The following is an 11,390-nucleotide window of genomic DNA, read 5'->3' as shown; positions in this document are numbered from 1 at the left end:
AATTTGACACATTACATTAAATGAACTGTGGTTTATCCACGTGAAGGAGCAAATATTATGTGTTCTTAGAAAAGATCATGTGGCCTTATGAGTGGTGGTGGTGGTAGTCCTGGAGGGAGTCCCTGTGGAGTGGTCATGTTCTCCATCTTATCCCAGGTAGCTGCTGTATCCTTGAGTGTTCATTTTATATTTATTCTGTTATAATGTATACTTCAGTTTTATGCACGTTGTATTTTAAAATAAGAAAGTTTTTAAAAAGTGTGGTCAGATTTTTTTAAATGCAAAGATGGTCATCATGTACGGTTATGGGAAAAAAGAAGCAGGTTATTAAAAAGTTGATATAGTATGAGAGCATTGGGAAAGTCATCCACAGCATGAAGTCATCAACTGCTTGTGTCTGGTTATGACATCAGGTTTGATGAGCTTCTTGTGCGGCTCATATACGAGGCATGAGACTTGTCCCTTGAAATTTATATTAAGTTAACTAGCTTTAGCATTTAGGACTTTAAGAATAGAGCAATTTTTGTTCTTAGTTGGAGAACTGTGGCCGAATATTGGAGGCAATCATGAAAATTCAGGATCTAAGTCCACTCTACAGGTAAATAACGAGAATGTGGAAACCACGTACAGGGCTGCAATCTACCAACAGATGTATCATAGTTTTTTCTCTTTTTTTTTGAAATGAAGTTTCACTCTTGTTGCCCAGGCTGGAGTGCAATGGCATGATCTCAGCTCACCGCAACCTCCACCTCCAGAGTTCGAGAGATTCTCCTGCCTCAGCCTCCTGAGTAGCTGGGACTACAGGCATACACCACTATGTCTGGCTAATTTTGTATTTTTAGTAGAGACAGGGTTCCTCCATGTTAGTCAGGCCAGTCTCAAATTTCTGACCTCAGGTGATCTGCCTGCCTCAGCCTCCCAAAGTGCTGGGCTTATAGGCATGAGCCACCACCCCCGGCTTAGTTTTTTCTTTGGAGTCAAACTTGTTTTCTCTATAGACATCCTGATTTTTATCAATCAGAGTAAGACATTTGTTTTTTAGATAAGCTTAGTTTTAGCAAATCTTGTCTGTGAGAATAGTGATTTGACCACATATTATTCTCAGATTACTGTTTGGGTGAGGGGGAAGGGACAAGATGGAGGAAGGTGAACAAGATGGAGAAGTCCCTGTTGTTTCCGGGTTCTTCATCACAGATTTTCCCGTGCCCGGGGAAAGAACTAAATCAACTGAGCATGCGCAGAGTGACATCAAGCCGGGGACACCGAAATTCAAGAAGTCACTCCTACACACACGCCTTAAACTCCTCCCCCTCCAGCTCCCAGGCATAAAACTCCGCCGCGGGTAAGTGCTGGTGTGACTTCTTCGGCCCCTGCATTTGTGGACCGGAGAATATCACCTGAGAGTGTGTGCATATTTGCAATAAGAGACTGCCACTTTCTTACGTACTTTGGCCTCATGTTTAATTACTTAGCTCTCCTAAATTAAGTTACATTAAATTAAATTAAAACAATTACAACCTTTTGAGGGCTGGGCGCCGTGGGTCACACCGGTAATCCCAGCAGTTTGGGAGCCTGAGGAGGTCGGATCACCCGAAGTCAGGAATTTGAGATCAGGCTGGCCAACATGATGAAACCCCTTCTCTACTAAAAAAATATAAAAATTAGCTGGGCGTGACGGCACACACCTGTAGTCCCAGTTACTCAGGAGGCTGAGGCAGGAGAATCACTTGAACCTGGGAGGCGGAGGTTGCAGTGAGCAGAGATCTTGCCACTGCACTCCAGCCTGGGCAGCAGAGCGAGACTCTGTCTCAAAAAACAAACAAACAAACAAAACAACAAAAAAACCAAACAAACCCTTTTGTCCCTAGGAAGCCAAACCAAGGCAGATTTCGACCTGTAGTACCTCTAAACAATTTAAATATGATATTTTAGTCAAATATTGGTAATTTAACCAGTATTTTCAACTGTATCCTGTTATAAAAAGAGCTGAATCTTACTGAACTTAAGTAAACAGTTATATTTTCATAAAAAATGAGAAGACTTATGAATAGTTTTCAAATTTTGGAAGAATCAAGTGTGCAGAGAAAAAGTAAATGTTCTCACTTTTGTTTACAAAGGTATATTTTACTAAATTGCTGCATACTCTTTTATTTATTTGTTTGTTTGTTTGTTTTGCGACAGTCTCTCTCTGTTGCCCAGGCTCACTGAAGCCTCCAACCCCCAGGCTCAAGGGATCCTCCTGTCTCAGTTCCAGAGTAGCTAGTACTACAGGCAGTTGTCAGCATGCTCGACTAATTTTTGTATTTTCCGTAGAGTTGGGGCTTCCGCATGTTTCCAGGGCTGGTCTCCAACAAACTCCTGGTGTCAAGCAACTGGCCCACTTTGGCCTCCTAAAGTGCTGGGATTACAGGTGTGAGCCACTGTGCCCAGCCTGCTGTAAATTGTAAGCAGTTTAAGACAGAAAGTTTTCTTAAATTTGGAAGACAAAATATTTAAATAAAGAATCAGCATTGTGGTCGGGTGTGGTGGCTCACTCCTGTAATCCCAGCACTTTGGGAGGCCAAGGCGGCGGATCACTTGAGGCCAGGAGTTCCAGACCAGCCTGCCCAACATGGTGAAATCCCATCTCTACTAAAAATACAAAAATTAGCCAGGCGTGGTGGTGGGTGCCTTTAATCCCAGCTACTCGGGAGACTGAGGAAGGAGAGAATCTCTTGAACCTGGGAGGCAGAGGTTGCAGTGAGATCACACCACTGCAGTCCAGCCTGGTCAACAGAGTCTATAAAAACCATACTTTTTTCATTAGTTCAGTTATATTTATATAATTTATTTTATTGTACTTGATCTTGGCTAACAGTTTCATGAATTTATCAGGTTTTTTAAAAGTCAGAATTGAAAAAATTTTTTATTTAGTCCATTGATCTTGAAGTTTCTAGAAGCCTGTATTTAAATGTACTCGTTAGAGTTTTTTCATGAATCTGACTGCAGATGCCTTTAGAGAAGTATTTTAAATAATAACTGTATAAAACAAAAACTTAGAATAACCATGGTTAAAAACCTGATGAAAGTTTATCAGAACCAGAAATTGACAAGGAAATTTGGTTATTTTGTGGCATACAGCATAATAACCAGAATCAAGTCTGATAAAATATTTTTAAGAGTTTTCTATAATTTTAGAACGTTTATGTCAATAACATACCCATATATGCAATTACAAGAAAATCTAGCATCACTTATCATTTGGCAATGTTTCTTCCCATACAATTTACAGAATAAACCTAATTATTTAATATCTCTACAAAATGAGAGATATATCCTTTCAGATTCTCCAGGGCCCCAACTGGAAAATCTCAAAGTTAATTTTAGGTCAAAATGACTTAATTTAGAACTTGGTCCTGGAAAACCCTGTCAGAGAGGTTGAAAGTTTCAAAACATTTGATCAAACAAGTTAACAGGTCACAGAAATAGTAGTCATTTATTTAACCAGAGTGACAATCAAAGACTTCAAAAGCAATACAGAAAGTTACATGGATATTAAAAAGAAACTGTCATGCGCGTCTGTGTGAAGAGACCACCAAACAGGCTTTGTGTGAGCAACATGGCTGTTTATTTCACCTGGGTGCAGGCGGGCTGAGTCCGAAAAGAGAGTCAGCAAGGGAGATAAGGGTGGGGCCGTTTTATAGGATTTTGGCAGGTAAAGGAAAATTACAGTCAAAAGGGGGTTGTTCTCTGGCGGGCAGGAGTGGGGGTCACAAGGTGCTCAGTGGGGGAGCTTTTTGAGCCAGGATGAGCCAGGAAAAGGAATTTCACAAGGTAACGTCATCGCTTAAGGCAATCACCGGCCATTTTCACTTCTTTTGTGGCGGAATGTCATCAGTTAAGGCGGGGCAGGACATTTTCACTACTTTTGTGATTCTTCAGTTACTTCAGGCCATCTGGGCATACACGTGCAAGTCACAGGGGATGTGATGGCTTGGCTTGGGCTCAGAGGCCTGACAGAAAACATAACCCTTATAAAGCTTAGTTTTTTAAACTAATCAGAAAAACTAATAAAAGCAACATGAAGCACAAGAAATTACAAATTCTTTATTTTACAGGCCAGTTACCAAAAGGTAAAGAAAAAACGTACAGTGTGATTGTTTTGCATTACGGAAAGCCTGCTTAGATAATCTGGAAGTCAAACCTGGTGAAAAGGTACTTAACTTTAATCAGGCACAAGAAAAGTATGTGTCTAAGGTTAGAGTTTACACCATATCTTAGAAGAAGTAAACAAGAAAACTACTACCTTAAGCAGAGGAGTACATGGCTCTTAAAAAAAGTAAAAGTGTGTAAAATTTCCTGCTAAATGGAACAATCAAAACATACCAAGAAAAGTCAAGAGTACAGAATCAAGTTATACTGGAGGAAAATATTACTTTTTTAGGCCTTTCAGACAAACATTTTCACACTGGGCCACACCAACAGAGTCAGGACCAGAGGAAAAAGTTACTGGGGCAGACAAAAAAAGTTGAAAGACGGTGTTATCGCCCCAGCCAAGCAAAGATATGTATCTGTTTAAGGAGAGAAAAAGGAAGAACAAAAGGCAGTAATGTATGACCTGTAAATTCTGTGTTGTGAGATACAGCAAAATTGAATTGAAACCTTTTAAGAAAAAAACTCTACCTCTAGAAATGAAATTGCGTTTTTAAGTGAAGAAGACAGTATTGTTAGCCTGAAACCAGGGACATTAAATGGAGACTATAAAACAAATAAAAGCTGTGGTTCAGACGATGGCTGAAAATTTTCAGAATTAGAAGTCAAAACTTGTAACTTCTTGTAAATATTACTAGAGAAGATCAATATTGTAAGAACTCTTTGTAGTTATAACAGAAAACTTGTATCTGTGTGTGTGTGTGTGTGTCTCAATCTTTAGAAAGACTTAAAAATAATTTAACTTTTACTCAACTTGATTAAACACACGTTTATTTATTTATTTATTTTTATTTTACTTTAAGTTCTGGGATACATGCGCAGAAGGCGCAGGTTTATTACATAGGTACACACGTGCCATGGTGATCTGCTGCACCTATTAACTTGTCGTCTAGGTTTTAAGCCCCAGATACATTAGGCATTTGTCCTAATGCTCTCCCTCCCCTTAACCTCATCCAGCAACAGGCCCCAGTGTGTGATGTTCCCCTCCCTGCGTCCATGTGTTCTCATTGTTCAACTTCCACTTATAAGAGAGAACATGAGGATTACACACACATTTTTAAAACTAAATTTATCCTTTAGGACTCTTCATGACCCGTGTGGATCTTTGACAACAGGCTTAAGTCTTTAGTTTTGTTCCACTTTTCTTTTGTAAATAGCCACTCATTTTACCATAGAACAAATTTTTTAATTATTTTGAAAATTATTTTTTTCTTTTTAATTTTTTTACCAAAAATACATTTTTGTATCTGTAACAGTGGTTTTCTTTTTTTTTTGTTGTTGTTGTTGTTGTTTTTATCTCTCTCTGTGTGTTACTTATTAGCTTCCTTATGTCTTGGTTTGATTTTCTTTTTAAATTCATATTTTGAAATAATCTTTTTTTTTTTTTTTTTCTTTTTTGAGACGGAGTCTCGCTGTGTCTCCCAGGCTGGAGTGCAGTGGCGTGATCTCGGCTCACTGCAAGCTCCGCCTCCCGGGTTCACGCCATTCTCCCGCCTCAGCCTCCCAAGTAGCTGAGACTACAGGCGCCCGCCACCACGCCTGGCTAGTCTTTTGTATTTTTAGTAGAGACGGGGTTTCACCATGTTAGCCAGGATAGTCTCGATCTCCTGACCTCGTGATCCACCCGCCTCGGCCTCCCAAAGTGCTGGGATTACAGGCTTGAGCCACCGCGCCCGGCCTGAAATAATCTTTAAACAACTTATGAATTAGAAAAAAAGGTTTTTTTCAATAAGGAACATGTTTTATGTCTTCCTTATTATTTTTCTCATTTAAAAGATATTTTACTTTTTTGGTATACTTTGTATATAGTAATATATATAAATTAGTAGAATTTTAACTCTTAGTAACCTTAAATTTTAGTGAAACATAGGAAGTAAGAAAGTTTGAACTTTTTGTCACATATCAATATTTTGTAGATGAGAATCATTTTATAATGTTAGGAACATATTTCTCCATAACATAATTTTCAAGGAGTATTAATAGACATAAATATAGTCTTTTTATAAAATTTGAAAAGCCAGGAACAAATAAATTTATGTTTAGCAATGTATGTTTTAGTGTTTGATCTTATTTGAAAATGACCCAGATGCTTAATGAGTACTTATTTCTTAATTTAATATAATTTTAAGATTTAAAGTTACCAAAAAGATTTTTTGAAACTATGAAGAGTTTATAAACATTTGTGCCATTTATGTTTACCTAATTTATTTATTTTTCACAACTATACTTAGATTATTTATGAAAACTGAGATATTAGACAAGGCTAGTCATTATCATACACTATTATTTTGTTAACCATTTTTATAGCCTGTGACTATCAGGTGTTTATCACCCAAGTAAGGACCTTAAAGTTAAATATTTGAGTATTTTGTGGATAACTTCAAAACTACAGCTGTTTTCATTAAATCAATAATATTAAATTAGTTTTACTTACCAAAGAGTTACATAAACAAAGATCATTCTGTTTTTAGGCTGGGTTTATAGTTTTATGACCTTAGTGTCAAACCTTGCCTATCACGTTAAAACATCTAACAAAGACAAATATTAAATGATCTGATAACTAAACCCAGGGGAAAACATATGTTGACAATACTGAAGACATTTCTATTTTTATTTTACCAACAATTTTTAAATTATTTTATTTACCAAAAATTTATCTAAGTTTTATGAACTTAAAACCGAGTTAGTATTTTTATGAAATACTTAAGTACTCCAGGTTTCCTTTTAAGTCAATTAATTAATTAATTAAGGCTTTTGAATATATTTTGGTAGAAAAATATACAAACAAAATGAAAACAGACAGACAACACAAATACATACACAAAAGCAGATTCTCAAGCAGTAAAACATAGCAGTATAAATTCACTGATTTATATAAGGACAGTTGGATCCAAATGATATTTCTGATCAAATGGAACCTGTTTTTCCGGCTACATTTTACTTTACCCAGTAGGTAATCTCATGAAGGCTGTGTATCAAAGCTTCAGGCAAAGAGGTTTTTATTGCAGTTTGATTTTTAAAAACCTCTTTTTATCATTTTTTTTTAGCTTAAATGAGTTCAGGGGTTAAATATTTAAATGTTTGTATTTTAGTTATGACTGGTTAAATTGTACACAGGAACAATACCAGGTGGCCTTGAATTTTAGCAATAAATTTATCTTTTTGTTTACAGGTCTGGTTTGCTTGATTAGTTGATGTGGGCAGGGAACATTTTAGAAAAAGATGTTTATAGTTTTGGGGTTTTTTCCTTGGCTTTTACTGGTGTATGTGTGGCAGACTAAGCAACATTTTTTTGCTGCATAGAGAAACCTTATATTATTGCTCTGTCTCAAGACTTTGACCTGTTTGATCTGAGAACGTAACTTTTATAAACATGCTATCTTGTTCTTTCTCTTTTAGACTATCAATCTTTTAATTAACTGTTTCATCACACTAAGTGATCATAGCACAGTAAGCCTAAATTTACATTTCCAAAAGGGATGACTCTTAGGTGTGTGAGGTTTGGTTGTTGGTTATCATGAAGCTGTTGTAATTTGAAAGCACTCTCTCTTTTTTAAAAGTCTTGGCTGAAGTGCCCTAAGAAAAACCTTTTAGTGTTTTTGAAATTAACAACAGTAGATTATCTTAATAACAGTGAAAAAGAGAGCAGATTTAAAGCAATCAGAGAGGAGGTAAAAAAAGGAAAATAAAGCGAGGGAGATAAATTAGGAGCTTTTACATGCTGGCATTTTATTTTAACTTTGCAGTTGCAGTTTTAAAAATTGGTACCAAGGAAAACAAGCTTGGGGAGTTCTTGTGATTCCTATGATGGCCACTGATTTAAAAATGTGCATGAGGATAAGCCATGTAGCTGGACGGAGTCCCAGAAAACCTGGCATGCCTTAATATTTGAGAATTCCGTTTCATTTCTTATTCTCCCGAGAGCAAAGTAAATCCTATAAATCCTGTCAGGGAATGTCAAGAGTTTAGACCAGTGTTTTAGATGATGGCAACCTCCCCAGTGGCTTTTAATTTGTCATCTCACATCAAGCATGGGGGAAAATAATCCAAATTATATATAGACATGCATAGCGAAACTAAAATAAACCAAAATAAAAATGTTTACAAAAATTTTAAGCCAGGCACACAGATCAAGGAAAATATTAAACCAGGTATGCAGAAGGAATCAATAGTGAATGCACCAGTAAAGGCACGCCTCACTAACAGAACATGAGTTCCATAGAAACCAGAAAAGTATACCCATCAGAAAGACAATATCACTTTGTACTAGAAGGGACTTGTCAGAAAAAAACAAAAAAGTCTCATTTTCCCAGGAGGAATGCAAAGTCCAGGTCTCAAATAAAGTCAAAGAGCTTTTACCAGAAAAATGGGGTCTTGGCCTAATACCATGGATGAAAAGACGAGCTATGGAAGAAAAGAGTTCAAAGGACTCAGATATGCTGACTGCACACCAGTCTCAAGAATCACACACTTTCTCTAAAGATTATTGTGCTTCAAATCCCACTTCTGACACCAGTTATGTTATCCTGAATAATAGAGAGGGAGACTCTCTTAAAGAAAATAATATTTCTTTGAGAACGAACATTGCAATGGGAATACATGTGTAATATTAAACTATATGCATATTTAAGGAGGTTAAAAAAAAAAAAGCCAAAGACTTTTAAAGGAAAAATGAGGAGGACCACATAATTGTTTTTGATAATTATATCCTTGGCTACAAGGATTAATAACAAGGATGGCATCAGTCCAAGGTTGGGCAGGGACTTGCTGGGAGGATACCCTTGCAGAGGTATTTTTGTGTGTGTGTAAGGTTGCAATAGCTTTTGTGTAAGGTTGTGCTTTTTGTAGTCTTTTGTGATACTTCTTATTATCCGACATTTTTGCATGAGCACCTTGTCCTTTTGGCCTTCCCTCACTCCATTTTTAATTTTTTTTTTAAACACAATTGACTCCATTTTGATTCTGACAATTTTCATAAAAGTCTATTGGTTTCTCCTCTGCATAACCTCCCTTTTTGCTTAAGAACAGGGCAGCTGTGGTTTGGTCTGTCTTGTAACTTGAAGATAACATCAACTCTTCTGTGCTGCAGCCCATCATTCCCTGTGCATATGTCTGATTTTTTTGCAGCATGCAGGGTGACTAGTCTTCCCTGTGTTGTCTAGAACTGGGGTGAATTTCTCCTCTCTTCTTGCATCTTGTCCTAGTGGGAGCCAAAATTACACATTGCTGGAATGCCTGGACAGGGTGAACGTTTCAGTCTCTTTCCAGAAAGAGGGAGCAATAGGCTCCTGCACAATTAGTGCTGTTGCTGAGTTGTGGGTTAGTAGGCTACTCATCAGGAATGAATCTATGAGCCATTTAGACTCAGCTTCAGAAAGCATTGCAAGTGAACAAATAAAAGGCTTACACTTGCATTTCTAATTCTAATCACATTGAGCAGGATAATTTATTGACCAAGATGGAATGTACCTCCAGGTCCAGCAAAGGAATGTCCTACTTGAAATTTAACTGTGTACAAAAAATGCAAAGTCAGGTGTTATTATCCTGCAATCAGGTTGGGGAATAAGTTGAATGATTGCTACAAAATCTTTTTGCAATTCTTAAACGAGATCCCAGGTGATGGTGGCAGGGAATCATCAGTCAAGAGCCAGGTGGGAGATCCAGTGAGGCTAAATCTAACTTTTCTCTCAGTAAAGACAATCATTCTCTCTCAGAAAGTCACTGAGTCCCTCTATTAATAAGGTAAGTGCAGCCTTGGAGGCAGGTTAAAGCTTAGAAAATGCCAAAGAACCATCCTATAGTCTAATACTCAATGAATGAGGGTAGTTTTAAGCCAATTATCTGTATATTAGACTGAACTCTATCTTCCTTTCCTTTCCTTCCTTCCTTCCTTCCTTCCTTCCTTCCTTCCTTCCTTCCTTCCTTCCTTCCTTCCCTCCCTCCCTCCTTCTCCCTTTCTCTTTCCTTCCCCTCCTCTCCCTTCCTCTCTTCATCCCTCTCTTTTCCTTCTTTCTTGCTCTGCTCCCTTCCTTCCTTCTTTCCATCTCTCTCTCTCTCTTCTTCCCTCCTCTCTCTCCTTTCCTTCCCTTTAGTTAACAAAGATCACTTCAGTCTTATCCATCCTATGTAAGGTATTGTGTTTCCAAGATAGAGGACTCATTGCCCCCCAACAACAAGTTCCACCCTGCAGAGGCAACAGCAAAGGCACAAAGACATGAAGCTGGCTGGCCTGATGGAATGAGGCAGGCAGGCAGGTTTGGCTGGAAGGTGCAGTTGGTGGTGATGGTGGTGGAGGCAGATGATCAGGTGAGGCAAAAAACATGGGTAGAGTGTGAAGGGTCAGCAATTTCAGAACAAGTGGCTGCCAAGCATATAAGGTGTATCAAAGCTCCCCAAAACCTCTCCAAAAATGAGGAAAAAATTTCAGGGATCTGCTTTCCTCAGAGAGGAGGTCCCTAATTAATTGACCTAATATGACCTGACAGCCTTGTGATTTAATCTAGAAAGAACCTGTCAGAGAACAAAGCCAAAACCAAATAAGACTAACCTGGGTGATGCTGAGATCTAGAGACAGAGTCCTGGTGATATCAGCCCTGGATCCTCCATGCTGAACCTGCTTCTCCTCTGGACCTTACTGCTGCATGAGCCCATAACTACTCCCTGCCCCCCTTTATTGCTGAAGGCATTCCAAATTATATTGATGCCAGGTATACATTAATGAGTTCTTTTTTTCTTTTCTTTTTCTTTTGAGATGGAATCTCACTCTGTCACCCAGGCTGGAGTGCAGTGGTGCAATCTTGGCTAACTGCAACCTCCACCTCCTGGGTTCAAGCAATTCTCCTGCCTCAGCCTCCCGAGTAGCTGGGATTATAGGCATGCGTCACCAAGCCCAGCCAGTTTTGTACTTTTTGTAGAGATGGGGTTTTGCCATATTGGCCAGGCTGGTCTCGAACTCCTGACCTCAAGTGACCTGCCCTGCCTCGGCCTCCCAAAGTGCTGGAATTACAGATGTGAGCCACCACACCGGGCTACATTAAAGAATTCTAACTAATAAAAATAAAAATACAAAATACTCAGGAGGTCTGAAGGTGTTAAGGTCATGCTCATTCATGCGGGCTTTTCCTGACTTTCCAGAGTAGGGGAGATTCTTGGCTTACATAATCTTCACTTGCAACAATTGCAATTATATAATTATGCCA

Source organism: Macaca mulatta, chromosome 8 (assembly GCF_049350105.2).
Source record: "Macaca mulatta isolate MMU2019108-1 chromosome 8, T2T-MMU8v2.0, whole genome shotgun sequence".
Lineage (NCBI taxonomy): Eukaryota > Metazoa > Chordata > Mammalia > Primates > Cercopithecidae > Macaca > Macaca mulatta.
The sequence above is the reverse complement of the archived record's forward strand: the minus strand, read 5'-3'. Positions refer to the sequence as shown.